A 27642-nucleotide genomic window follows, 5' to 3' on the forward strand; every position below is an offset into this window, starting at 1 on the left:
TGAGGCCTACTCCCATCTGGGCTGATAGAAGGCCCACAGCCCAGGAGTCACAGCTGCTCGCAGCAGGACCCCACGGGCAGTTTCGCAAGGAATGGAAGGGGCTGGGGAGGGGCAGCAGCAGGGGCTGCTAAGCTTGTCAGTCTTGTCTCCAAATGTGGGCACCACTCTGCCAGCCTCTGTGCTTTCGCTCGTGCTGTTCCCATCCCCAAGTGTCCTCTTCCAGGCCCCTTCTACACCAGCAGGTGAACTCCTATGCCCCCTTCCTGGCCCAGCCAAGTGGTCTCTCTCTGCGAGGCTTCTCCTGGCTCCTCCCAGAGGAGTCAGTGCCTCTCCCCTCCCAGCTCCCCCACCACCCACTCTCTCTTATCACCTTGTGCAGTAGTTGCCACAGCACTGACTCTGTTATTACCATGTACAGTAATGGCCTGTGGTCTCACCTGCCTGCCCCTCTGGACTGGGAGCTCCGTGAGGGTAGGGTCTCCAGCCATTTCATCTGTGTCCCTAGCACCTAGCAGGGAGAAGGTGTCCAGTGAGTGAATAATTGAATGAATAAGCAAGAATATCAAATATTTATTGAGTGCTTACTATGTGCAGGACTCTGACCTAAATTCCTTAAGCGTGATGACTTATTTAATCTACACAGCCACTTACAAAGAGGTGCTACCATCGTCGCCAACTTCCAGGAGGAGGCGTTCAAAGCGGAGGACTTGAGGGACCTGCCCAAGGCCTCACAGCTCTAAGTGGCCGAGTGAGGAATGATTGAGAGGACTCTCCTGGGTCCCCAAGGAGCTTCACACCCTCCACCAGCAAGGAGAGCAAGGTGAGAATGGATGACCGGCAGCTGGCCCAGGGCTCCTCAGTGCTGCCGTGGGTAAGGAAAAGATCTGCTGGGAGGATGGTGAGACAGGAAAACACAAGGGCCTGCAGACAGGGGCCTGGGGCCTGCCCCCTTGAGAGCCAGGAAACCTGAGCAGGTCGTGGATAAGTGAGTTTCGGAGGAGCTGAGTGTCGGTCCGGTCCGTGAGGAGCAGCCTGGGTCAGGGTGTGAGGGGCGTCAGGTTACAGGGCTGCTGGGAGGGCAGTCAAGACAGCAGACTTCCAGCAGCACAGCCCCCTACAGGTTGCTAAGCTGTTTCTTATCCATGAGCCCATGTTCTCCTCATCTTGCCCCAACCCTGGTGACACGAGAAGTTAGAGGTCAGATAAGTCCGCCCAAGGTCACAACCAGAGCTGCGGCTTCAGCTAGTGTGTCCTGTCCCAAATGCAGTGCTCTTTCCACTGTCTCTTAGTTCTCAGTCCAGTTAAGATGGACTCTGCATCTCAAATCTTGATTTCCTCGAGGGCTGGAGGGAGAGTGTAAGGAAGAGAGAGGGCCAACATTAAGTCAGACTCTAGTATATACCAGAAAAATCTTATTCCATCCACATCACAGTCTTATGAGAAAAGGGCCATTACTCTTTCAAAGTTGAAGAAACTGAGGCCCAGAGAGGTTAAGAACCTCAGCCAAAGACACAGAGCAAGCAGTTGGAGAGCTAGGATGGGGACCCAGTTTGATCAGGCCTCAAAGCATAAACTCTAGCAGGTAGCTAGGAGAAAAGGGCACTGGAAGGATTGCCAAGTTGCATTCGGCAACTGCACTTGATCTATTGATCTATATGCAGTTCATATCCAGAGAGCCCACACACCACAGAACAGGAGACAGGTTGCCTAAGAGACCTGCAACTCAGACAGTTCACCCTACAGCAGGCATGCGGCACTTAGCCAAGGTTATGAGTAAGAGGAGGATGCCCGTTGCTCCTGTGGCCAGAGGCAGCTGAACAGACTGGCCACAAACATAATGGTCCCTAAGGATGGTGCTTCAGGGATACAAAGGCTCTGTGTAGCTCCCCCTGGGGGTTAGGGATGGGCCGAGATGCACAGAGGCATGTCAGAGGAGGAGAGATGATTTTGTTAGCCACTGAAACCCTGACTGTTTCATGAAATTTTATTTGGCCTCTGGGGAAAGAATTAGCTGTGATCCAACAAGGGCAAAAGCACAGATCCAGGGGGAGAAAAAACAACAACAAACTTGTCTCTTAAAATGCGAAGGCTTGAAGGCGCTTTCCGGAGACTGCACTGAGATAAATTCAATGGTAAAAGAGATGTCCGTTCAGAAAGGATGAACATTTCGTGGGAATCGCAGGGCAGGTTTAGGGAAGATGTTTCTCTAAGTAATAGGAGAGTGAGCTTGCAGTGACTGTTCAAGTTAGCTGTTAAGGAGAGCTTGAATTCTCATTACATTAGAAAGGCTTAGAATTAATAGGGAATTCACCATGTAGTTAGTACGGAATGCACATAACAAATACTGAAGTTTCATACAAATTTGAAAATTAAAGAGCAAAGGTTACAATTGTGTTTTGTCTTTCCAGAGTTTTTCAAACACACTTTCGTTTTATCACAACATATGCATAACCTTAATATGACAGAAGAGTGACCAGTAATACACTTTTTATTTTTAAAAAAAAGCTTTTTTTTTTGAGATAGAACTCATACCATACAGTTCACCCATTTAAAGTGTACAATTCACTAGTTGTTAGTATATTCACGGAGTTGTGCAACCATCACCACTATCTAATTTCAGAACATTTTAAAAAATAAACCCTGTACCCATTAGCAGTCATTCCAAATTCCTTCTTTCCCCAGCCCCTGGCAACCAGTAATCTACTTTCTGTCTCTATGGATTTACCTATTTTTGACATCTCATATAAATGGAATCATACAATATGTGGTGTTATGGGTTGAATTGTGTCCCATCAAAATTTATATGTTGAAGTTCTAACCCCTAGGACCTCAGAAAGTGACCTGATTTGGAAATAGAATAATTGCAGATGTAATTAGTTAAGATGACATCATGGGAGGGGGGTAGCTAATCCAATAGGATTAGTGTCCTTATATAAAGAGGAAATTTGGACACAGGGAGAAAGCCATGTGAAGATAAAGGCAAAGATGTGCAACGCTTCTACAAGCCAAGGAACACCAAAGCTTGCTAGCAAACCACCAGAAACCAGGCAAAAGTCATAGAACCTTCTCTCTCACAGCCCTCAGAAGAAAGCAATATTACTGACACTTTGATCTTGGATGTCTGGCCTCTGGAACTGTGAGACAATAAATTCCTGTTATTTAAGTCACCTAGTTCGTGATACTTTGCTATGGCAGCTCTAGCAAACTAATATACATGGTCTTTTATGACTGGCTTTTTTAACTTAGCATAATGTTTTCAAAGTGCATCCATGTTGTAGCATGTGTCAGAAGGTCATTCCTTTTTATGACCAAATAATACTCTAGTGTATGGATTCTACTTTATGGGCATTTCATTTATGCATGCATCAGTTGATGGACATTTGGATTCCATTTGCTATTATGAAAAATGCTGTTATGAACATTTGTGTACAAACTTTTACGTGGACAAATGTTTTCATTTCTCTTGGGTATACACCTATATTTATTTATTTTTTACAGGTATGGAAACTGAAGCCCTGCTGGGTGATTTGCCCTAAGTTACCAGTGAGAACGTGGAAGAATTGTCTCTCTAACCTAGATCTGTTTGATTTAAAATTCAGAGGGTTTTCAGCCGTATTAGGCTACACACCCTCACGCTCATGCCAATTCGTTCACACATACACACATCAGCACCCACACAACAAATACCTCTTTGAGCCCACTGCCTTGCCTAGAGTGCAGAAGTTCAGCAAAAGCAATCAAACAGAAGTGGCATGATGCTGAGGGAGATAAATGAGACTTCCAAGGAATAAATAAGTCAGAACATTGATTTGAATATTACCAAGGGATAGACCAAAAACATTTAAAGGCGTATAAAGAGGTTAGTGAAGAGCAAATGGCTGAAACTTAGCCGTCAGTAGTAGGCACACAACTTTTATTGATTGCGACGAGATTTCTGGAAACGAATGCACTTTACCAGAAGAGAACAGTATGCAAGGATGTTTATGTGGAGAGAGCTGCAGTTGAAATCTGTATGGGGCTCTGCTCTAACCAGGCTGGCTGTTCCTCACTGAGGACGGAGAGCTTACATAAGCAAAGTTGCTTATGGTAGGGGTTAGTGCAGGAAGATTTGATTTCACCGTTTCTGTGAGTGAGCAGGATCAGAAGCTATTCTGAGCGGCCTCAAAGGAAAAGCGCCAGAAATCATAAATAAAGAAGTCAAGCGTGTCCAGTGGCCATATCAAATGTGACATTCCTGAAGAATGTGTGAACATGGTGTCTCTCAAGCTGCTGATTCTCTAAAATATATGTATATATAAAATACTTTAGTTCCCAGCAACAATACCACTCACTAGAGTTAAAACCTAACATAAGGCAAAGTAATTTGGGACATAAAGGAAACAGTAGCATTTATAGAATTTCGAGATTCAGCCATTCATTTAACAAATATTTTAGACACTCTCTTTGCCTGTCTTTCTGTCCCCACTGCTCTCTAGTCCCTCACCCAGCTTCATTTTTCTTTCTTTCTTTTTTTTTTTTACTTTTCTATTGTTCCCTGAACATATAAGTGTATTATTTACTTGCTTATTGCCTGTGATGGTTAGTCTTATGTATCAACATGACTGGGCCTCAGGGGTGCCTAGATATTTGGTCAAACATCATTCTGGGTGTGTCTATGAGAGGTTTTCTCCTGCCCTCAGAATGGAACTTACACCACTGATTCTCCTAGTTTTCAGGTCTTTGGACTCAGGCTTGAACTATATTCCTGGTTTTCCTGGGTCTCCAGTTTGCCAAATACAGATCTTGGAACTTCTTAGCCTCCATAAGGCATGAGCCAATTCCTTATAAGAAGTCACTAGATATAAATAGAGATATATCCTATTGGCTCTGTTTTCTGGAGAACCCTAATACATTGCCCATCTTCCCTACTGGAGTGGAAGCTGTCTTACCTCACTTCCGGGTGATGGCTCCAGCCTCCTAATTCATCTCTCTGGTTCTCCTTTTGCCTCTTTTCAATCCATTTTCCAGAAACTGGGTATGTCATTCCGCTGCTTAAAGTCTTCAAGGTTTCCTGTGGGAACTAGAGGGTCATATAGTGGGAGAGGTCCCGGATCCCCGTTCTTGAGTACTTGACATCAGATAGCCAAAGGTGGATACACTTTCTGACCCACTCTCTGACTTTGGTGGTTCGACTTTCTCCAGATGGTCTCATGTCTCAGGGCTGATCATTGCTTTCTTGGGTGAGCGATCCCCTGTCAGTCCTGGAGCCCCTGTCGCCCTGCTGTACCACTCTCCCTCTTTCCTCCTCACTTCCCTCTAAGAAGGTAGGATTTACACGGGCTCAGGCTCACAGATCAGCCTTGTCCCCAATGCCTGGTAATGAGCTCAAGCATGTACTCGGCTCACTTGCTGGCACACTCTAAGTGTTCAAAGACTGGACGCACTAATATTGCATTTAGGGGATGAGCAGAGGAGGAGGAAGCAGGGTCAGGGAACAGGAAGCAGCATGGGGTAGCCTCACCCCTTAACTCTGCAGGGAGAAAAGAAGCCATGGAACAGCCACTCGGGACACCCACAAGACAGCATGCTATTTAGGGGAGAGCTCCAGCCTGAGACTTAGGAGACCAGGGTGCTTGTTTCCTTTCTGCCTTAGAATCCCTATGTGACTGTGGGCCAGCCACTACCCCACTCTGGACTCCACTTCCTCATCTATATGTTGACGAATGTGAGCTAGCAAGCTTCAAAGGCCTTTCACTGAGGCTGAGTTGGAGTCTTGAGACTTTAGCAAAGCAAGGGCAGAGATACCACTTCAAGGTCATGCCAAGCAGTGTGGGAGAAGAAAAAGCATAATCCCTGGAGTTAGACGGTCCTAGATTTGCATCCAGTTGCACCCCTTACTAGACTCAATGTCTTGGGGCCTTAATTTCCCAAGTGTAATTTCCCTCATTTGCAAAATAAGATTATTAATGCTTATCTCACAGAGTTGTCAGGATTGAAATAAATAAGAAAATATACGTACTGTTTTCTAGAGCACTCAACATATATCAATTAAAAAAAAAAGCTGGGGCCAGCCTGGTGGCTCAGGCGGTTCGATTCCCATGCTCCTAACTCCGAAGGCTACCGGTTCGATTCCCACATGGGCTAGTGGGCTCTCAACCACAAGGTTGCCAGTTCAATTCCTTGAGTCCCGCAAGGGATGGTGGGCAGCGCCCCCTGCAACTGCCGCTGAGCTCTCAGATGGCTCAGTTGGTTGGATTGCATCCTTTCAACCACAAGGTTGCCGGTTCGACTCCTGCAAGGGATGGTGGGCTGTGCCCCCTGCAACTAGCAATGGCAACTGGACCTGGAGCGCCCTCCACAACTAAGACTGAAAGGACAACAACTTGACTTGGAAAAAAGGCCTGGAAGTACACACTGTTCCCCAATAAAGTCCTGTTCCCCTTCCCCAATAAAATCTTTAGAAAAAAAAAAAATTTCTGTCCCCTGATTTTATTTCTCTCTGTTTAGTACATACATTTTGGGTGTCAGTCTAAACTATGTTCCCCTTTCCTCTGAGAAGCTACAGCAGCCATATTAACACTACATAACACTGTTCCCTTGGCCATAGTTGATTGGACCAGAGATGGTCACCTGACCCAAACTGGGCCAATCTGATTGAATTTAGAATTGGGACAGAGACACCACTCAGACTCTGCTGGGTGCTTGAGTAAGCAAGTTGTACATTTGAGAGTCAAGTTTGCTTGAGGAAACAAAGGAAGAAAGGGAGAGAAGAAAGGAGAATGGGAAGGAGGGAGAGAAGGTAGGAGGGAAGAAGGAAGAAAGGATTCTTTCCTTATTGACTTCATTTGGTCATCTACTAACCGAGGTATTGGTCACCCCTCCTGAGACATATTCCTGAACTGTCCACACTGAAGGCAGGTGGCATCCTGAGTGATGTCACCATATCACAGCAGGGTCCTTCATGTAGTCTGCCCCTACCTGGGACCCCTCTGGGGAAGAGAGGATTCGGGGACAGACAAGAGGAAGGACCCTGCTGAGATATGCTGACATTGGCCAGGAATCCTCTCTTCCTGTGGGGCCAGGAATCACAGGCAGACCTCAGAGCTATTGACGCTTCAGTTCCAGACACTGCAATACAGTAAGTATCACAATACAGTGAGTCATAATCGTTTTTGCTGGTGGAGAGTCTTGACTTCAATATGTAAAAAATTCAACATTTGTGAGGCTCAATAAGGCGAGGCAGAATAAAATGAAGTATGCCTGTCAATGGCGGGGAGTGTGTGTGGCTGCGTCAAGGAGTAAGAGATGACTCAGATGGTTCCTACTGAAGTTCCTGTGACACCAAGAAAGACAAAAATCTAAGCCACCTGACTATGTTCTTTAGAGACAGGAATGGTGTTCAGGGCGAGGGACACCTTCAGGGTCCTGCGCTGGTCTAGTGTCCAGGCTATGGGGTGCCATCTGCCAAAGCCGTTCTCTGTTCTAGGGCCCCTGCACTGGTTTCTCCATCTCGACCATCCTGCTCCTGTCCTGCCCAGTAATGTCTCCCTCCTACCTTCATCCCACCTCCTGGCTGCCGCTGCCACTTCTTATTTATTCTTGGCTTCGCTTGCTGCCTCCTCTCTGTGTCTCTTGGCTTCTGCCCTTGCAAAAACAGAGCCCTGCCTCTCTCCAGAGGCTCACTCTCAAACCCTGAGAGAGAGCCTATGTTGGCTCACTTGGTCCCTGTTATCTGAGCTGGTTACTGGTGTCCTGCCGTGCAGCCTCTGAAGCTGCTGGCCCACCTGTACGGTGGCTGCCTTTGTGTCAGATGCACACCTTAATCCAGTATGCAAGGGGTGGTTTACACAGGTGGCTTTATTCTAGAAGGGGCTGTGGGGATGGGAGCCCTCAGAGCATAATACATCTTTCTTCAATATATATGGGGAAAGAGTAAACCAAATGAGATTGTGGCGGTGGACATGCTTTGAAAAGTATAATGGGCTGTGCTGGCACAAAATGTTAATTATTGATAACCCTAACAAGGCCATTATGTCACTATTTGTGGAAGTTTTGCTTCCCTAGAACTTGTTGGCCAAGGGCAGTGGTTCCCAACAGCCATGGTCTTTGATTCCCAAACCGTCTCCAGGGAAGTTTCTGGGACACCAACCTCCCTCTGCTTCCTCCAATTAGTGCTGCTTCATCTGGACATCTCCATACCTGCTTACCTGCATCACCGAGGCTGCTCTGGTCGCTCCGGGCTCTCCCTGCAGGCTCACGGATATCCGGATATCCCGTCGGCTCCCAAAGGGTTCCCAGGTGCTTTCACTTTAGAGCTACTTCCATGGGGAACTCGGCACATTCCACCCGGCTGAGGAACCAGCTTCCTCTTATTTTCAGCCCTGCCCCCAGCGAGTTGCGGGAAGGGGAATGTGGCTATCCAGCCCCCTAGCTCACATATTCCAGCCCTTTGGAGAGAAGGAATCTCTGTCAAGATCCAAATTCCAGAGAAGGGACTAAGACTGATTCAGCGTGGGTCACACACAGGTCCACACTGGGACAATCAGCAAGGAGCACATTGTACAAACATGGCTGCCCCGAACCTACCTCTGTAAACAGGGCAAGGGTGGAGGGGATGAGCACGAGCCAAGCAGACCCCACTAACGGTGCTGATTACAGGTCCTCCTTCACACCAAGGAAACGGGCACACGTCAGAGTGCTGCACTCTGCCACCAGTGATGCAGGCTGGCATCCAGTCACCCTGATCCTTTGCTTCCTTGTGGAGCTTCCTGACTGCCTCAGGGCCTCAGAAACAGTATTTTCCTCTGTCCCCTTTTACACGTTAGCATTTTCCTTTATGCCCCCAATTCCTTTCACTTGTTTTGAAATCCAAGGGATGAAGGTTGGATGGGGCCCAGCTCATCAGACCGTCAGCTGTGGTATCCCTGAGTTCCCAGCTAACACACCGCTGAGGCCCCTCTTCTCCTACTTCCTGATATATTCTTTTTTCTTTTCCTTTTTTGGTAATAACTTTAATGAGATATAATTCATATACCACACAATTCACTCATTTAAAATGTACAATTCAATGTTTTTTAGTGTATTCAGTGATGAAAACATCACTACAATCAATTTTCAACATATCCCCCAAAACCCCACTAGTGTCACTCCCTTTCCCCTTCCCCCTAGCTATAGGCCACCCCTAATCTACATTCTGTCTCCATTTGCCTATGCTGGCCATTTCACATCAATGGAATCACACAATATATGGTCTTTCGTGACTGGCTTCCTTCACTTAAGATTTTCAAGGTTCATCTATTAATATGTTGTAGCAAGTATCAACACTTTATTCCCTCTTATGGTGGAATATTCCATTGTGCGGATGTACATTTTGTTTATCCATTCATTAGTTGATGGACATTTGGGTTGTTTCTGCTTTCTGGCGATTACAAATGATTCTGTTATGAAGATTCATTTCCAAGTTTTTGTGTGGACATATGTTTTCATTTCTCTTGAGTACATAGCTAGGAGTGGAACTGCTGGGCCATATACAGGCCTACCTTGTTTTATTGTACTTCACTTTATTGCAATTCATAGACGTTGCATTTTTTACAAATCGTAGGCAAGACCCTCCACTAGCAAAAAAATGACAACTTGCTTTATAGGAGTGGTTTGGAACAGAACCCGCAGTATCTCCAAGGAACGCCTGTAGTAGTAGCTCTACGTTCACTTTTTAAGGACCTGCTAGACCAAAGTAGGTTGTACCATTTTACATTCCCACCAGCAGTGCATTAGAGCTGCTCCTCTGGGACGAGGGGCTGGCCCTGAGCTTATTCAGGGCTTGGTTAGTTTGTAAAAACAAAATTCACTTAACTCCATGTTAGAGGCTTTTTTGTGTTTTTGTCTTAATTTTGTATACCTGGCATTCATTCCCCATTGTTCTGAAAACAACGCGCTGTTTTTATGTTTGTTCCTTAAACTATTCTTCACCTTCTCTTAGTCTATTTGGTATAAGTGGGCCTGACGCCAGTTCTCAGATCCAGAGGTAATGGCCCACAGTTTGGCCAATCATAATGAGTGGTTCAGGGTGGTCACATGACCCAATCTGGGCCAATGATAATCAGCCCTGGGATCTTTTCTAGATGAGCCAATGAATTAGCAGAAACACTGGTCTGTACAGGGAAATAAAAAGAAGCATATATGCAGAGAAAAAGCAGAAATGGGAGATTATGTGGCCTCAGAGAGAGAAAGAAATGGAGTCAGAGGCAGCCTTTACATTCCTGTGATTTCTGGTTATACTTCCTGCAGTGGATTCCATGACATTCCCCTTGTTTTGTAATATACCCCATTTATAGTTGAAATCCTCTATTAGTCAAAATTCATTCAATTTGACATGACAGAACCTCAAATCAAATTAGCTTAAACAAGCAAAGGGGGATTTCTGGACTCACATAATTGTGACACTCAAGGGACAAGTCCAGGTATGGTGGGATTTAGGACCTCAAATGTCATCACTAAGAAGCTGTCTTTTTCTTTGTGTTGGCTTCATTCTTAGGTAGATTTTCCTATGCAGCAGAAAACATGGCCCCAGCAACTCCAGGCTGTATAGAAACCCCTGAAAGACAGCAGCTCCTTCTCAATAAATAGTTCAGTAAAGTCAGAAACATTCCCATTAGGCTCAGGATCTGCTACTGCTGGTCCCAGATTGTTACTTTCAACCTAATGGGGATGAGGGTGGGAGGTAGAGACAAAGAGGAAGGAAGCACATACCATTTATTTAGTATCTACCAGTGTGGGGTGACTGTTAGCCCATTCACCCGTAATGAAGCACGTTCACAACCTCAGCTGACTGCCTTCAAGGAGAGCCAAGAGGGCCAATCCTTTTCAAAGAACACTCCTTTCTGTGTCTGAGCCCTTCCTGGGCTTGAATACGCAAAGATGGGCAGGATTAAGGATAGGACCTGAGAAAGCTGACTTGTTCTTCTTAGGACGGTAAGAAGAATTTGGTGGGGTAGATGATGGTGACATAAAAACAATAATAGCTAACATTAACACTCTGCTAAGTGCTTCCCATGGACTGCTTTATGAAAGCCTCACCACCAGTCCTATTATCTTCAAATTTATTATGCTCATTTACAGATGAAATTGAGGTTCAGAGAGGTTAGGCAACTCCTAAGATCACACAGCTGATAAGATGCAGAGCCAAGACCACCTGGAAGCAGAACTCTTGCACTTAACTACTGCACTATTTTGCCTCTCAAGGAAGAGAGCCGCAAAGACGACGATAGAAAAGAACCAGGGCAAGGCTGGGGAACTGTGTGAGGTAAAGGGGCCCATGAAAACTTCCCAGGGGTGGGTGGACCAAAGGACTTTTAAGAACAAGACTGTCCGATGTACATTTGAAGTTGGTTGAATTGTAGCACTTGAAACCCTCACTCTGACTTCCCCAAATCTCCCTCCGCTTGCCTTTACACAAATACCTTCTGTGGTGGGTTTCTAGTGGAAACAGCAGAAGGTGCCGGCTGCATTCCACGTCTCAGTCAGAGCCGTGTAAAAACAAAACAGCAGGCCTGGGTCAGCCACCCAATCCAGACGCTAAACGAATTTAGCAGAAGCCGCAGCTCTGATGCAGAGGGGAGTGTGAAAATGCAAACCATTCCAGAACTCTCCAAAGTATTGGGGATAGCTTTGCATTTCCACAGGGTGTGGAATATGGATTTAAACTGATATTTTTGGAATCATAAGAGACGGGAGGCCCCAGATGACAAATGGGTTACATACAGACGGCAAACTGAGGCTGAGAGAGGCCCCAAACCCTGAGAATATCAGCTCCCCATGCTTTCAGCCTTGGGCTGGGGTTTAAAGATCAAGACTCTAATTTATGTTTGGCATAGGGTGGGCTGATGACATTTATGAGAAAGACCAGGGCGGGGCTTGGAGTCCTTGGGTCTCAGTCTCTGACTCAGAGCATAAACTCTCTTGTCAGAACTGGGCATGAGGATAGACGCAGATGAACTTCTAAGGCAGAGTGGACTGGCGTTGCTGCTTTAGGTGGGGAGGGTCCCAGGGCCTGGCCTGTGGCTACGTCTGCCGATGGGCCTCAACTGGCTCCTGCTCTAAGGAGAGAAGAAGAGAAGGGCAGAGCGCCAGGCTGCACTTGGCCAGGGACTCGGGAGAGGGAATGAGACCAGGCTGGTAAACTCTGATGAGGGGAAAGTCTGGAAGGCTGGGCCCGGAGCGGGAGGGCGGCGCTGGCCTGGGGGCCCCGAGCAGCAGCCAAAGCCAGAGCAGGGGAGCAGGAAGCAGGGAGGTCAACTTGTCCCGCTGCCCACCTGGGCAGAGTCAAGGCCATAAGTCTTCCCAGAGCCGCTGAGAGATGCATCTTGTCAGCCGGAGGATGGCCAGGAGCTGGCGGCTGCAGGGCTCCTGGCAACTTCTTGCAGCTTTTCCTCCCGCTCCTAAATGTTAGCTTTTTCAAGACTCCTTGTTCCTCGCTGCCATTTCTCATGCTCTCTGCTTTAGCTCCAAGGCTGGCAGCGTCACCTCCAGCCTGATGACTCCCAGATTTCCATCTCCTGAGAGACCCCGCCTTCACATCATCATCCCCTGGATTGTCACAGTCCCCTCAAATTCAGAAGCCCTCCTCTGAACCCCTCTCTGCAGCCCTAGGCATGGGGTCTCCTTTCTTTACCTCTTTCTTTCCTTAACCCCCACCCAAGAGAGAGCTGGGCCTCGGGGCTCAGGTGCCCTGATGGAGCCACATCTGCCCATGGGTGGGCGCTGGGAGGAATCTGATCCCACCCTGCGTGTCTCCACGTGTCACGTGGATGCTCTCTCTTCCTTTTCCACCCAATGTGTGCTCTCCCTCTGCTACCTTTCACCCGCACGGCAATGGTGGTGGGCCTGGTGAGGGCCAGAGGCGGGAAGGTCATTCATGAGGCCTTGCTGCTTCGGGCCTGTCCCACGTGGCCTGCTTACGGTGATGGCAGCCTGAGATTTGGGTTTGGCCTTGGAGGGAGCGGCCTCCTGGGGCCTCACACTGACCTAGGGAGGGCTCAGCATTGGGTTGGGGGCACAAGCCCAACCAGAACCCACAGGGCCTTCCCCTGAGGCTGAGCCACCACGTCCCACTTTGGTTCCTCTGGGGCAGGTGGCAGCCCTTGGCTAAGCAGACATCCAAGCAGGGAATGATGTGTCAGTCTCCCCTTCTTGCAGTCACCCCCAAACTTTACATGCAGTTTTCTTGGGCTCCCCTTTCTCAGCTTTGGGGTGGAAACCACCACAGGCCCCTCCCCTCTTCTGCAGGGTCTTAATGGGTGGCGTACACATTTTTATGATTGTTTTCTCCAGCCTCTGATGCTATCCACACAAAAACCCACCAAACCTGTTTGGCTTCTCACCCACTTGAGGCAGAGTCCGAGGAGAGGTCCTATCGACCCTGCCCTGGGGACCTCTGGAACAATGATTGCTACCGGGGCCTCCCACTGTGCCCTTACACCTGCCTGTCAACGCCATCTTCCCAGACGCCAGGCCAGGAACCCAGGAGCCCGGAGGCTCCCTAGTTGTCTTCCCCTTGTTCCCTGGCCCTCTGTGTGGAGGGTGACTCAGTGGGAAGGACAGTGCAATGATCAATTAGTGATGCCTGCCATGGGCCCATGGGTGGCAGTGCTGCAAGGTTTCTGCCACCCTGTTCTAGTTGTACCAAACTGTCCACTTTTTCCCACCTGGAATCCACCCTGGCCTCTCCTTCCGTCCCTTCTCCCTGGCCCAAATACCAGGCTATTGCCACCATAAACTCGTCCCCAGATTTGCCACGTCTCTTCACGTGCCATCACCCCCAGCAAGATTCCCTTCTACCTGTCGTCCATCTGTCAAACTTCTCCCTACTCTTCCATCCTTCTGTTTAATTGCGGTGATGCTGTACCTTAGTCTGCCCAGGTTTACACTGCGGTCTCAGCACAATTGTTCATAGCACTCTTTTCATTTACATACATGCCCTAATTTGCACTTTGAATCCTACACTCACTGACTCCAGCATGCAAGATGTGAAGGCACTTGTGTCATTTTTAGGTCTGTCTTGCCAGTGTCCAGCCCAGTATCTGGCACAAACAGGGATGCTGGAGTAGAGTGGAATTTAACTGGTGGGGAGAAAGAGAGAAAGCAGATGGAAAGGTGAGAGGTGGAGAGACCTGTGTCCACTTGTATTTGAGCGCGGGCCCCTGGGACCCAAGTGGAACAGTGAGTAACTGCACTAGAGAAAAGCCAGGCTTCCCATCAGCCTGCAGTCAGGTCTCCAAGGGGAAGCGCTGGGAAAGACACCATGGTGGGAGACTAAAAAAACTGAGTGAGGCCCAGATCCTGCTCGCACAACTGTGTCATCGGAAAGTAAGAGATCTAAAAATACAGCCGACCAACAAAGAGGAAGTGGGCCCAGCCAGGGCGGCTGAGGCACTGCCTGCTCCCCTTGGCGCTGCCGCCGTGGGTCCTGGCCAGGGTGCTGGAGCCACCCGGTCGTCACACTGGCTGTGCTCCCTGCTCGGAATGTCCTGCCTTCCCCGGACTCTTCCCCTATTGAACCCCTCTTCCTGAAGGACTTCTAGAAAGCCTTCTCTAACGCGTCACCCCTTCCCCCAACTTAGATAGATTAGTTCTTCCTGTTATACTCACTCGCGCTGAGCTCTCCTCCACAGCTCTGTCATTAGATCATTACTTATGTGACCGGCTGCCTAACTTCTACCAAACCCCCTCACACGACTTTGACCAGAGAGGTTGACAGCAGGGGCTAGAGATCAGGTGCTTGGACTCAGATTCCAGCTCCATCCTTTACACAGGCTGTGTGACTTTGGACACGTTTTTGCACCTCTCTGCACGTCATCTGTAAAATCTTCCCTCACCTGTGAAATGGAGACAGTTCCAGCACCAGCCTTGCTGGTCATTTGAGGGTAATGTGCTCTGAAGCACATCGAGCGTACACAACCTTTCCTAACATGTCAGAAGTCCCCTTATTATGGCTTTCAGTACCACTAGTACTCCAGGGCAGGGTTGAACTGATATTTTGACCTCACCCTGTACCACCTCTCAAAGAGCCTGGCCCGTTCAATAAACGACTATCAAATGAATGCATTTTTACTTATGTACTACCTGGTTCCAAAAAGAGACTTGAGGCCACCCAATGACAGATGTCTTGAGAGTTTTGCAAATTTTAAAGCACTCTTAAAATGTTAGTTATTTCTCCTTGACACTGCCAGCCCGGGTCTCTCCCTTGGATAGCTCTGTCTCCTAATGATGGATCTGCTACAGACTGATACACACCCCCTGGGACTGGGGGCTCCCTGTCTCCCAGAGTGTCTGTCTCTGGTTATATGAAAACTCTGTGTCCCATGAAATGGAAGCAAAACATGCCTCAGTAACTTCTGGCTGCTGGTCCCAGCTTTGCCCTCAAGGCCCAGGAATACCTCCGAGAGATTTGAGGATGAAGAAGCTGGCAATTCCTGGCTTATGTATGCGGTGGGGGGAGTGGGAGTGAGGGGCCGGGGCAGACGTCTGCCTGGCTGCCTGGGGAGGTGCCCAGGTATCCTGCCCAGGCCTCTGAGGGAAGGCTGGGGGTGTGAGGACAGCGGAGCCGTGTTTTAGTTAAATGGATGCTCTTGGAATCCCAGGGAGCCTGAATAATTGACAGTGTGGTCAGCAGCTGACCGCTGACTTCCAAGCATGGTGGAAATCAATCTGGTCAACATTTACTGCCCCAGCGGCGGGAGGCCTGGGGGTCAGAGGTGAGAAATGCTGCCCCATCCTGAGTCCTACTCCAGCAGTGCTCCCAAGTCTGGCAGACCCACCTGTAGGCTCAGTCCTGCCCTTCTCCAAGCCTGTTTCGTTCTCCATGGGGCTAGAAATCTGCTCCTCACAGGCGGGTGGACCGGGAAAGTGCTGTGTAAATCAGAGTGAGGGTGCACAGAGTGGGCGGAGGGGGAAGATGATGGGTCCGATTTGGGATGTGTTTGAGTCTGAAGGGTCCACAGCGTAGCCTGGAGGAGAAGAACCAGCCACTGGGTAATTGGGTCTGGAGCTGATGGGAGGGGGAAATTTGGGAGTCCTCAGTCCTAAGTGGTCCGTGAGGCCACAGGAGTGGATGGGACTGTCCAGGGTGAGTGCAGAGGGCGGGGAGGAGCCAGCACAGGCCCCGGGAGGCCACAGACATTTAAGGAATGGTTATGGGCCCAGTAAGACAAGACCACGAGGAACAGTGAGGGTCAAGGCCAGAACGTGGAAAGCAGCCCAGAGGTCAGGGAGGAGCAGGACTGAAAAGGGTCCATCTGCTGGTCTAGCCACAGGGGGGCTTATCAGACACTCCGGTGAGGGCAACTTTAGGAGAGTCATTGGGTGGGGTCGGAGAACTTGATCTTTCTGTTAGCAGTGTCTGTAGAAGCAGGGGCACGAGAGGAGCTTTAAGGGTACCGGTATATTTGCTCAAATAGATAACACCCTGGATGGAGCTCTAGGATTTAGACCTAGGTCAGCCACTATTTGTAAAAGCCCTAATATTTAGTCTGATAGCTCAGCCTTTTCCAACCTTGTCCCTGCTATCTTCTCCTATAACTGTCATCCAGAAAACTCCTATTCACCCTTGAAATCCCACTTCAAATATCACTTCCCACCCCAGGCGGTTCCTGACATCTCCCCACAAAGAGTTAATCTTTCTCTCTGTACCCTGTACATTCTTTCTTCTTTTTGCATGTATTTATTCATTCACAGATGTTGATTGCACACCTACTATGGGCAGGCTCTGTGCAGACCCTGGATTCAGTAGGAACAAATTCAGACAGAGACAAACTCCATTTCCAACTAGCTGATGCAAAAAAGGGGGAAACTCAAGGAGGCAATGAATAACCAAGTTGCCAGGGGGACAAGGTCACAGCTGGACCTTGGGCTAGGATACAGCCAGCTCCCTCTCCTCCCATCCCCTTCTCTTTTCTCTCTTCCTCTCTTCGCCTCTGTCTCATTGTCTCTGTCTGTCCATCACTGTTTCTCTTTAGTGTTCCTCTCTTACTCAAACTGGCTTCCTCTGCTTTATGGAAAATATGAAGCTCCAGAGTCCCCACCAGGGAAAATACAGCTGGGGTCCCCTCCCCCAAGTTCCAGCTTAAAAAAAATAACTGGTGGGTCTGGCTTAGGTCAGGAACCCACCTCTCCTTAACAGTAGCTGAAGCTGGTGTGACAAGATGGCAACTCCTGCTGGGACCATGTACCTCTACAGAGTGGAGAGAGAAACTGGCCCTAAAAAGAAGTAGGGGGGCGGCCGGATGGCTCAGTTGGTTAGAGCGCGAGCTCTTAACAACAAGGTTGCCAGTTCGAGTCCCACATGGGCCAGTGAGCTGCGCCCTCCACAACTAGATTAAAGGACAATGACTTGGAGCTGATGGGTTCTGGAGAAACACACTGTTCCCCAATAAAATTAAAAAAAAAAAATGGCGAAGAATATACCAAGTCCTTTAAAAAAAAAGAAGAAGAAGTAGGGAACTCTTTCCAGAAGGAACGGTGTGGGAGGATGGGTTGCTCTCAAACCAGTAAGGGTCTCATCAGGCAAAGGGGCCCATCCTGTGAGGAAGGAATCGTGGTACCTACCGTCTGGATTCCACAGTCCAGAGGGAGCCTTACTTTTTTGGTGCCCGGGACCCCTGTGACATAAAATGAAGATATGGACCTCATCTCCTAATAATGGTTTTAAATGCATAACACAAAATACACAGAAAACCAATTATGTTAGTTCTGTATATAACCCTCTTTGATTGTTGAAGGAGTGTGGAAAGATAGGATAATTAGAGGTTTGCTCAGAAATCTGGAGGGAAGAGATGAGAACCTGGGCCTTTCCCTTGAGGGTGGAAGTTGTTTAGTGCTGTGTGGGGTCTGTGTTGGCCCTGGGTGAAGCTGGCAGCAAAGCAAATCCTGGCGGCAGTGGGTTGGTGGCCCAGGTTCAATACCAAGGCTACCTTAGGCAGGGTTCTTGGCTGCCGTTAGTAAAGACTGACTCTGATTAACCTAAAGAAGTTGTTTGGCAAAGCCTCAGGTGGCACACACAATTGACGGAGGACTGGAGAAACAGGCTTGACGGGAACCCAGAGAGTTAAGGCCCAGCCAAGGTACCACGTTGGAGGCTGCCACTTGCCAGCTGGTCACAGGGGCCCCTGCTGGCACCTCTGACCATGGAGATGGTGTGTCACACATCAATAGGTGCCATTCTGCTGCTAACTGATCTTCCGTGTCATTCAAGATTCAGAGTCCTGAAGGGTGTGTCCAATTGGCCACGCTTTAGGCCACATGTCCATATTCTAGCTGCTGGGGGTATGGAATATCTGCCCCATCCAGCTTCTGTGGTGGGAAGTCGGGGTCCTTTCACCATCTTGGGATCCCCCAGATAGTTACTGGTTAACCAAAGTGGCAAATGTCTCCTATGGCTAGTTCTGAAGGTGTGTGTGTGTGTGTGTGTGTGTGTGTGTGTGAGGTGTGTGTGTGTGCATGTCTGAACTGAGAAGCTAGGTCATCTCTCCAGTGCTGTTAAAAGCCAGTTCTTTGGTGGTCTGAAGTGACATGTAACCCTAGGGAGAGAGGCTCCCCCAAAAAGGAAATGCTGCTGGGTCCGAGGCAGAGGGCCTTTCAGGAAATGAAACAGGCCTTTCCGTTTCTTCTCTGCAACCCTTTAGAAGCAAGGGTTGCTGACCACTTTTGGACTGAGTTAGCAAGGGTCCCAGGAGTCTTGGACTTATCATGGGGTGGGGTCTCTCTAGAGAGAAATAAATGTACTTCCAGTGATCAATGTGAAAGGGGCTCAAAAAACCAAATTCTCATTCTGAACCTCAAACTGGGGACATTAGCTACCTGTGTCTGCTCCTGCTCCCCGCTGCCCCCCACTAGACTGAACTTCATAGGGCAGGTCTCCCATCTCACTCATCTCTGCCCATGCAGCTTCCAGCCCAGGGCCAGGCACTGAGACCTGGCCAGCTATTCACCAGTCTGTCTCTTTCTCCTCCTGGGCACACAGCCAGGCTACATTTCCCAACCTCCTTTGTAGTTAGCTATGGAATGTGACTTAAGATGGGCTGATGGAATATGGACAGAAGTGACATGGGCCACTTCCAAGCCTGACCTAAAAAAAACCTCCGTAAAATCTGCAATCCTCTGAATTTTCCCCCATCTAGCTGAAAGCAGATGATTCTGAGTCTGCAGGGGAGGGTGTAGCCACAGGAAAAAGGGAGCCTGGGTCCCTGAATCACCATGTGGAAGGCCCGCCCACCAGCCAGGAACACCTGCCATGTGAGCAAGAAAGACAACTCCATTGTGCCACTAAGACTGGGGCCTATTACAGCAGCTAGAGCCCACTAATATGCTCGGAAAAAGGTTGCTGAACCAAGTTGTTCTGTGACCCTGGGCAAAGCACTGCCCTGTCCTGGGCCTCAGATTCCTCAACTATATGAGAAGGCTGGACCGGGTCACCTCAAGAGACCCTTTCTTCTGGGGAAAGGGAGGAACTTAGACACACAGATACGCGCACACACTCCTGCACTGGGGCCTGCTCTGTAAGGACAACCTCTGGAATGCCTTTCTGGATACTGTTTCTCTCAAGCACCCAAATGAAGACAATGTTCCGGAACCTTGTTTCTAACAGACGTCAGTGTAACAAAAACACACGCTATAGACCAGTAAAATGTGACGACCAACTCTAGTGATCAAATGTGTTTGTTTATCTGTATTTTTATAGCTTCCTGGATAATAAAAAAAAAGTGCATTCTAATCAGATGCTTTTGTAAGTCAGTGTGCAGAGCCTCCACACTCCTTTCCCTGCATAGGCAGCAGTGCAGGGAGAGAGGAAGCGGCTGTGCCTGCTCTTATTACCTTGTCATCCCGTGGGATTAAATGGCCATCCTTGTCGAGGTTTTTTTCCAAGTCCTCCAGGACTGGCGGGAGGGGGAGTGCAGTGAGAAGGGAGGAACCGCAGAAGTTGTTAGAGGTTATTTCTTCCTAGGCTCTCGCAAGGATCTTCCTTCCCTTTCTTTATGGGGACAGTGGTACCAGTGAAGCTGCAGTGTGGGGCTGGGGCTTGGTCACGCAGGCCTGTGGATTAGAACAACGGCTCACACTTATGCACCAGGCACTGCCTGAAATGCTTTGCATGTACTAACTCGTTGAAACCTCATGATAACCTTTTTATTTGCGGAGGCCACTTTACAAATAGGGAAACTGAGACACAGAGAGGTTGGGAGGTTGCCCAAGGTCACAGCCAGTGATAGGCAAGTTGGAGTTCTCCCCTAGCCAGCTTCAGCTCCAGAGCTGCCTCTCTAGGTTGGGAGAAAGATTTTTTTTTTTTTTTGCTGTCTACAAGAGATTCACTTTATTTTTTACTTAATTAATTTTTTTAATTAAAGTTTATTGGGGTGACAATTGTTAGTAAAGTTACATAGATTTCAGGTATACAATTCTATATTACATCATCTATAAATCCCATTGTGTGTTCACCATCCAGAGTCAGTTCTCCTTCCATCACCATATATTTGATCCCCCTTACCCTCATCTCCCACCCCCCACCCCCCTTACCCTCTGGTAACCACTAAACTATTGTCTGTGTCTATGAGTTTTTGTTTCTCATTTGTTTGTCTTGTTCTTTTGTTGTTTTTGGTTTATACACCACATATCAGTGAAATCATATGGTTCTCTGCTTTTTCTGTCTGACTTATTTCACTTAGCATTATATTCTCAAGATCCATCCATGTTGTCACAAATGGTCCTATTTCATCTTTTCTTACCGCCGAACAATATTCCATGGTGTATGTATACCACAACTTCTTTATCCATTCATCTATCAAAGGACATTTTGGTTGTTTCCATGTCTTGGCCACCGTAAACAAAGTTGCAATGAACATTGGAGCACACGTGTCTTTATGGATAAATGTTTTCAGATTTTTTGGGTAGATACCTAAGAGTGGGATTACTGGGTCAAACGGTAATTTTATTTTTAATTTTTTGAGGAACCTCCACACTGCCTGGGAGAAGGATTTTTGATGCTTATCCTAAAAGCCACCAAAGCAGAGGAAAGGAGGAGCAAAGTGAATACAGACTCTAAAGCAGTGGCTCTCCACTAGGGGTGATTTGTCCCCCCCCCTCCCCCAGGACGTTAGGCAATGTCTGAAGACATTTTTGGTTGTCACAAGTGGGGAGGACATGCCACCTGCATCCAGGGGATAGAGACCAGGGCTGTTAATCATCCTACAATGCACAGGTCAGCCTCCCACCCCTCTCCACTCCAAGAAAGAATTATCCAGCTCAAAATGTCAATAGCACCAAGGTTGAGAAACCCTGCTCTGAAGCCAGATAGGCCTGGGCCTCTGCCACTTCCTAGCTGTGTGGCCCCGGGCAACTGACATCCCCTCTCTGAGCCTCGATGTTTTTAAGAGAACAATAGGTATGGCAATAATGAGACAAAGCCTGACACATGGGAAGTGCTTAATAAATACCAACTATTGTTGTTTTCATCTTATTCTTCCCTGCACTTCCCACATTTCTCACCCTGCCCCAGGCCCTGTGGCATTTCTTGACCAAGAAACAGAAGCGGGCCCTCACAGGAAGACTGGGAGAGCATGAGTCTGTGTTCCCTGGCTCACTCCTGGCTGTGCCGTCTTCAGCTCCTCTAATAACTTATTTAAAGGCTATCGATTCCTTGGCTGCTGCTGCTAGGAGGCCTCACAGAATTGCATGTCTCACAAATAGCAGAAGCGCCTGGGCCTGGCGACTGGGGCTGCAGCCTGACATAACCAGGCAGGGGGTTATTTTCGCCTGGGATGCTTGTAAAATATTCATGTGCTGATTTAAATACTGAGGATGTCAGAGCTAGAAAGGGCCAGAGAGATCAAATGAGCAAAGATGCCCTCATCCAGAAGGAAAAGCAGCTGGATGGAGTGAGGAGAGAGCCCAGGAGAAATGGAGCGGGCACATGCATGTTCAAGACCAAAACCAAGGCCTTGGGCTCCTGGTGTGACCTTAGGTGGGCCACTTGCCCATCCTGGGCCTTTGATTCTTCATCTATAATGAGAAAAAGGGGGTTTGTGAGGCTGAAATGAGATGGATATATAATAATAAACTTTGCACATAGTAGGCCTGCAAAATTTAATTGCATTTGAAGTCAGTGAGCCTGCCTGAGCCTGAATTTCCTCCTCTAGAAATTTCCTAGGGTTGTTAAAGCTCTACGAGACCACAGATGTGATCACCTCATACCAGGCCAGAGACAAAGCGATGGCGTATGAATGTCAAGTGTGCTTAACTAGCATGCATTAGCGCCCAGAGGCTGTGCTAAATGCTTGACAGGCAATAGCTCTCCAAATTTCCCAGCACCCATGGTGAAAGGTACTATCTGAGTCATAGTGGCGTGCTGGTGAAGTGACTTTTACGGGAGGTATAGCATGGGCTGGGGGAGTCCTGATTTGTAATGTTTGACAATCTCCTTGGTGTAAACACTCCCACAATGGCCAATTTCAAGCTACTGAACACAGAATTGGGATGAGATGTACATACCATGTTTCCCTGAAAATAAGACCTAGCCAGACAATCAGCTCTAATGCATCTTTTGGAGCAAAAATTAATATAAGATCCGGTCTTATTTTACTATAAGATTGGGTATAATATAATATCATATAACATAACATGCCATAACACCGCGTCTTATATTAATTTTTGCTCCAAAAGACGCCTTAGAGCTGATTGTCCAGCTAGGTCTTATTTTCGGGGAAACAGTAATACTGGATCTTTATTTACAGATGGTGAAACTGAGGCTCAGAGAGGTTGAGTGATTTGCCCCAGAGAACTGGCTGAAGCAGGTCTCTCTGCCTTTGCAGCTCAGCCTTAAGTGCCTCTCAGGATTGAGCTGAACGGGGTCACTGAGGCTCAGTGATGGGGGTGACTCGGCAGAGGTCACACACCATGGTGGGTCAGAAATAAGACAGGCACACACTTCTTTCTTCCAGTCCAGTGTTCTTCCCATCAGGTACGTAGGTCAGCGTCCGGGTCACACTAGCCCTCCCCTAAGCTTGCTCAGGAAGACAAGAGAACCACACTTTATGAAGCACCGACTCTAGGTGGGGCCCTGTACCAGGTAATTAAATACGACATTCTTACTAATTGATCCCAACCAACCTATGAGGCAGGAATTCTGATTGCCAGTTCATGGAAGAGGAAACTAATGCTCAGACAGGTGAAGTGACTTTTCCAAGGTCACAGAGCTGGGCTGTGTTAGAATCAGGATTCAAACCCAGGCATCAGTGACGCCAAAGCCCACCCACCTTCCTCTCCACCACCTGGCCAGGCCCTCACCTGGATGACCAGCATGCAGGCTGCCTGATCCACGGGGCCTTCTGTGGTAGCCCCACAGGCATTCGTAGACACACTTGTTTCAAAAGCCCAGCCCCTTTCTCTGCCTCAGTGGTCCCATTTGAATCAACTAAGACTTTTAAAAACTCAATCATCAGGCCCCACATCAGATCATTTGAATTAGAATCTCAGGGAGGAGCAGTGAGGCCCAAGCGGCTCCGGTGTTTAAAAGCTTTCCGGGCTATTCTGACGTACAGCCTGTCCTGGGAACCACTTTCCTGTTTCTTTATCACCCTTGGTACCCCTAAGAAGCGGCAGCTGCTGACGGGGAAGCATCAGACCCTCAAGATGGATCCCCAAGTGCTAATGTTCACACAATCCTTGAAGAAGTGAGGAGTGCGTTGGTAAGAGGTTGTTTCCGGGGCCTGAAATGGACACACATCAGCTTCAGCCTCTTCCTGAATTAGTCCCCTTGCCATTGAGCTGACCTCCTCATCATTACCATCAGTGGAACAGTTCTTCTGTGCCAGAGTTTGTGCCGTGCATGCCATGCACATCATGTCTTCATATTCTCACCAACTTTTTATAAAGTAGCAACTATTATTATGCCCATTTTATAGCCCAGGAAATGGAGGCTCACAGAGGTGATGATGTGACTTGACAAAAGACACAGCTGTATGGTGCAGAGCTGGGATTGGGATCCAGGTCTTTATCATTTGAAATCCCATGCTCATAATGCCTACCCTGTAGAAGCCGCCTCACCTTCTATTTCCTCCTTATGAGAAGACCCGTGGGCCTGTGGATAGAAGGGACAGAATTTGCTTGCACACGAGGCTGCCCAATGACACACACACAAACGAGCATTATCAGTCCCTGATACCTCTGAGGGACCGCAGCTCAGAGAAAAAAGTCAGGGAACCTGCCCAAGGTGATCGATGAGAAAGAGGAGAGCAGGGATTGGAACCTACCGTGTCTCCCCGAAAATAAGACCGGGTCTTATATGAATTTTTGCTCCAAAAGATGCATTAGAGCACATTTTCAGGGGATGTCTTGTTTTTTTCATGTACAACAATCTACATTTACTCAAATACAGTCATGTCATCTTCTTCTGGAACATCGTCATAATATACTAAATGTGTCCGTCTGGCTGACGATGTTAACTGACTGGGGCTTATTTTCAGGGTAAGTCTTATTTTTGGGGAAACACGGTAGGAACTTCCCAGCTTGGGGCCTTTGCACTGCCCCCACAGTTTGAAGAGGGTGGCCTCCACCTGCCCTCAGCCCATGAACCTTTGCTACTCTGTCAATATGGAAGCAGCAGGTACTCTGGCTGGGTCTCTGAGCAGGCCCAGGTGGGCTTCAGAGCAAGGTCGTCCAGCGGCCCAGGAGCTCATCACCTCTCCAGCCCCTAGAGGCTACCCACAGGGAAATCTTTAAATGGTGTCAGGTTCATTGCCTTTGTGGTAGAGAAAAGACATGGCATGAATGTATGGAAGATGGGGCCAATTCCTGCTTAGCGCATCCTGTTTGGCTGAGTCAGCAATGCAGCAGGGCTCCCTGGACTCAGAACAGAATCGCAGGAATCTGCAGATATGCTGGAATTTCTCTGCACCGGCTGACATAGGCGGCAATGAGAACGAAGGAAATGGACTGCAGTTTAAGCCACTGGGTCTGCTTTCTTTCTCTACCCACTCCCACCCTGCTTCTTGCCCATGTCTTTCAAAGGCCACTAGTCTCAGACTTGCACAGCCCTCAACAGTCTAGAAAGCCGTTCCAAAGAGCTCTACAGTCTCCAAAGTGATTCGTGATTCTGAAGTGCTTTTCAGATTATAAAAAGGTAATCTACAATAGCCTCCTTAATGCAGCAACATTTACAAAATGCTTTGCAAGTCATAACGCGTTTTAGTTTGCAACGTCCTTTGCAGCCAAAAAAATGCTTGCCTCTCTAGAGAGGACTTTATAGTTTGCAAACCCCTGGTCACACCCCTTGTCTCATTTGAACTGCAGAATAGCTCCATGGTGAAAGCTAATAATAGTATCTATCACTTGTATGGCACTTAGGATGTGCCAGGCATGCTTAGGCGTGCTTTACATATATTCACACATTTCATGGGCATGAACCTGAGGCTGGTATTATTACCCTCCCCACTTACAAACAGGGATATTGAGGCACAGCCAGGTAAAGCATCTTGACCAATATCACAGGCTGTTAAGTAGCAGAGCCTGGATTTGAGGCATTGAAGTTGCATAGGATAAAGGCAGGGGATTTCTGCCCATTTTTCAGAAAAGGAAAACAGAGGCCCAGCTCTGTCCTGCTCACTGTGACCTCAGACTGGTCTTGTCACATCTCTTGGCCTCCCTTTTCCTTCTCTGCAGAATCAAAGGGATAAGGCCTGCCCTGCTCTCTTCCTAGCTCTGAAAAAACATAAGGTATGGGGTTGACAAGGGTAGTGGAAGAGGGCCAGCCCGAGCTCCCACTTGGCCTTGCTCTCTGTGCCAAGGCCACTGTGTGGTGGGAGTCCTGCCTTGGTTTTCCCCTCTGGGAACTGTTCTGTTCTGTACAGAAGGCCTCTCCTGAGACCTCTGGTCTCTCACATGGGAGGAGGGAGGGTAGGGTGAGGGAGGCGGGGTGGAACAGGGAACTTCTCTGCAGGCCTGACTCAGGGAAGGGAGCTGCAGAGAGGAGGCTGGGCTTCCCTTGAGAAACTCTCATGAGAGCCTGGGGGAAAAAATCACACAGTCTAATCCCCCAACCCATTGTACAGATGGGGAAGCTGAGGCTCAGGGAGGGGAGGACCTCACTTATGGTCATGAAGAAAATTGGATGCAGAGGTGGCACTAAAATTTATTTCTAGGCTTTTCCCATGGCCCCTGCTGGGAATGTGGCTTTCAATCTAACAAGGCCTCAGACCATTTGTTTAATCATACATTTATTCGTTCATTCATCCATTGAGCCAGTCGGTCAGCCAGTCATTCAACAAACACTTCCTAAGTACCCATTATGTGCCAGGCCCTGGAGATAATGGTGGGTACAGTCATGGTCCTGACTCTCATCAAGTTTATAGTCTAGAGCTGTGCTGTCCAATACAGTAGCTACACGTGGCTATTGAGCACCTAAAATGTGGCTAGTCCAAATTGAAATGTAAGTGTAAAAGACACACAGGATTTCGAACACTTAGTATGAAAAAAAAGTTTTTAAAACCTCATTAAGTTTTTATCTTGATTACACATAGAGATAATATTTGGGGTATAGTGGGTTAAATAAAACATTAAAATTAACCTCAGCTGCTTATTTTTTTTAAAAGTGGATACTAGAAAATTAAAATAAAAAATGGCACAAGTGCCTCATATTATATTTCTATTGGGCAGCATTGGTCTATAGGGAAAGTCTGCAAATGAACCCAATGGCAACCTTACCTTTGTGGCTCACGCTGGCCAGAGGCGCAAACAGGCTTCGACCCGACCACTTGCCGGAAGCTGATTTGGGCCACAGTGAGGCTCCAAGAGATGGGGCTGAGTTATTTCCAGTTCTTCTCAGCCGCTACCCCGACAACCTTGCAGGGGCCCCAGGAGTCACTTTCACCTTTCTCCCTCCTCCATTTTCTTTCCTTCTCCCCCTAGGGCCCTGAGGCCGGGTCCCCTTCCAGTCCCATTTCAGGCCACCACCTCCAGAGAGCAGCATTGAAATGACAGGCACTTCCGTCCCCACGTGGGCCCGCCTGAGCAGCCAAGCATGTGGGGGCACCAACTCTGTGGCCACGCCATCTGCAACCAACCCTGGTTCCGTCCTCACCAGCTGTGGCCCACCACACATAATGACCCACGTGACTCCAACTGAGCTTCGGGCCTTGCAGGGAGAGCACAGGAGGAGCTGAGCAGTGGAGGAGGCCCCGGAGATAGGGCAGAGGCCCCAGTGTAGGTAGATGTAACTAGAGGGGAACAGCATGCCTGGCAAAGGGAACAGTAGGTGCAGAGGCCGAGGGCACTTGGCTCCGAACAGGTCCTGAGAGAAGGTCCACGTGCCGTGACTGTGGCTCAGAGACCCGGGGCAGTGGGAGGTGGGCTCTAGGGGTAGGCAGATCACAGGGTCTGAAGTCCTCACTAAGTTTGGTCTTTATCTGGAGGGCACTGGGGAGCCATGGAAGGCCTGTGAGCAGGGGAGTGTCTGGGAGCCTGAAGCTCCCTCTGGCCTTGGAAAAGGTCTGTGGGAGGCAGAACCTGAAACTGGCTCTTTTCTTTGTGAAGTTGGCCCATGGCAGGGCTTGCTGGAATCCCAGCTCCACTACCTGCTCGTGGTGTGACCTGGGCCAGATGACCTACCTCTCTGTGCCTCGG

At 48.4% G+C, this 27642-nt stretch overlaps 1 long non-coding RNA gene across 1 annotated transcript; it reads right to left on the reverse strand.

Moving 5' to 3' along the window:
- Nucleotides 1-602: 602 nt before the first annotated feature.
- On the reverse strand, nucleotides 603-26765 carry LOC117032221 (uncharacterized). The gene is made up of 4 exons (XR_004424702.1): nucleotides 26725-26765; nucleotides 19846-20064; nucleotides 4929-5059; nucleotides 603-1343 (listed from the first exon to the last, which is right to left on the reverse strand). It is a non-coding gene; the product is annotated as an uncharacterized LOC117032221 (long non-coding RNA).
- Nucleotides 26766-27642: the final 877 nt, after the last annotated feature.

The sequence above is a fragment of the Rhinolophus ferrumequinum genome, chromosome 12, assembly GCF_004115265.2.
Source record: "Rhinolophus ferrumequinum isolate MPI-CBG mRhiFer1 chromosome 12, mRhiFer1_v1.p, whole genome shotgun sequence".
Taxonomy (NCBI): Eukaryota; Metazoa; Chordata; class Mammalia; order Chiroptera; family Rhinolophidae; genus Rhinolophus; species Rhinolophus ferrumequinum.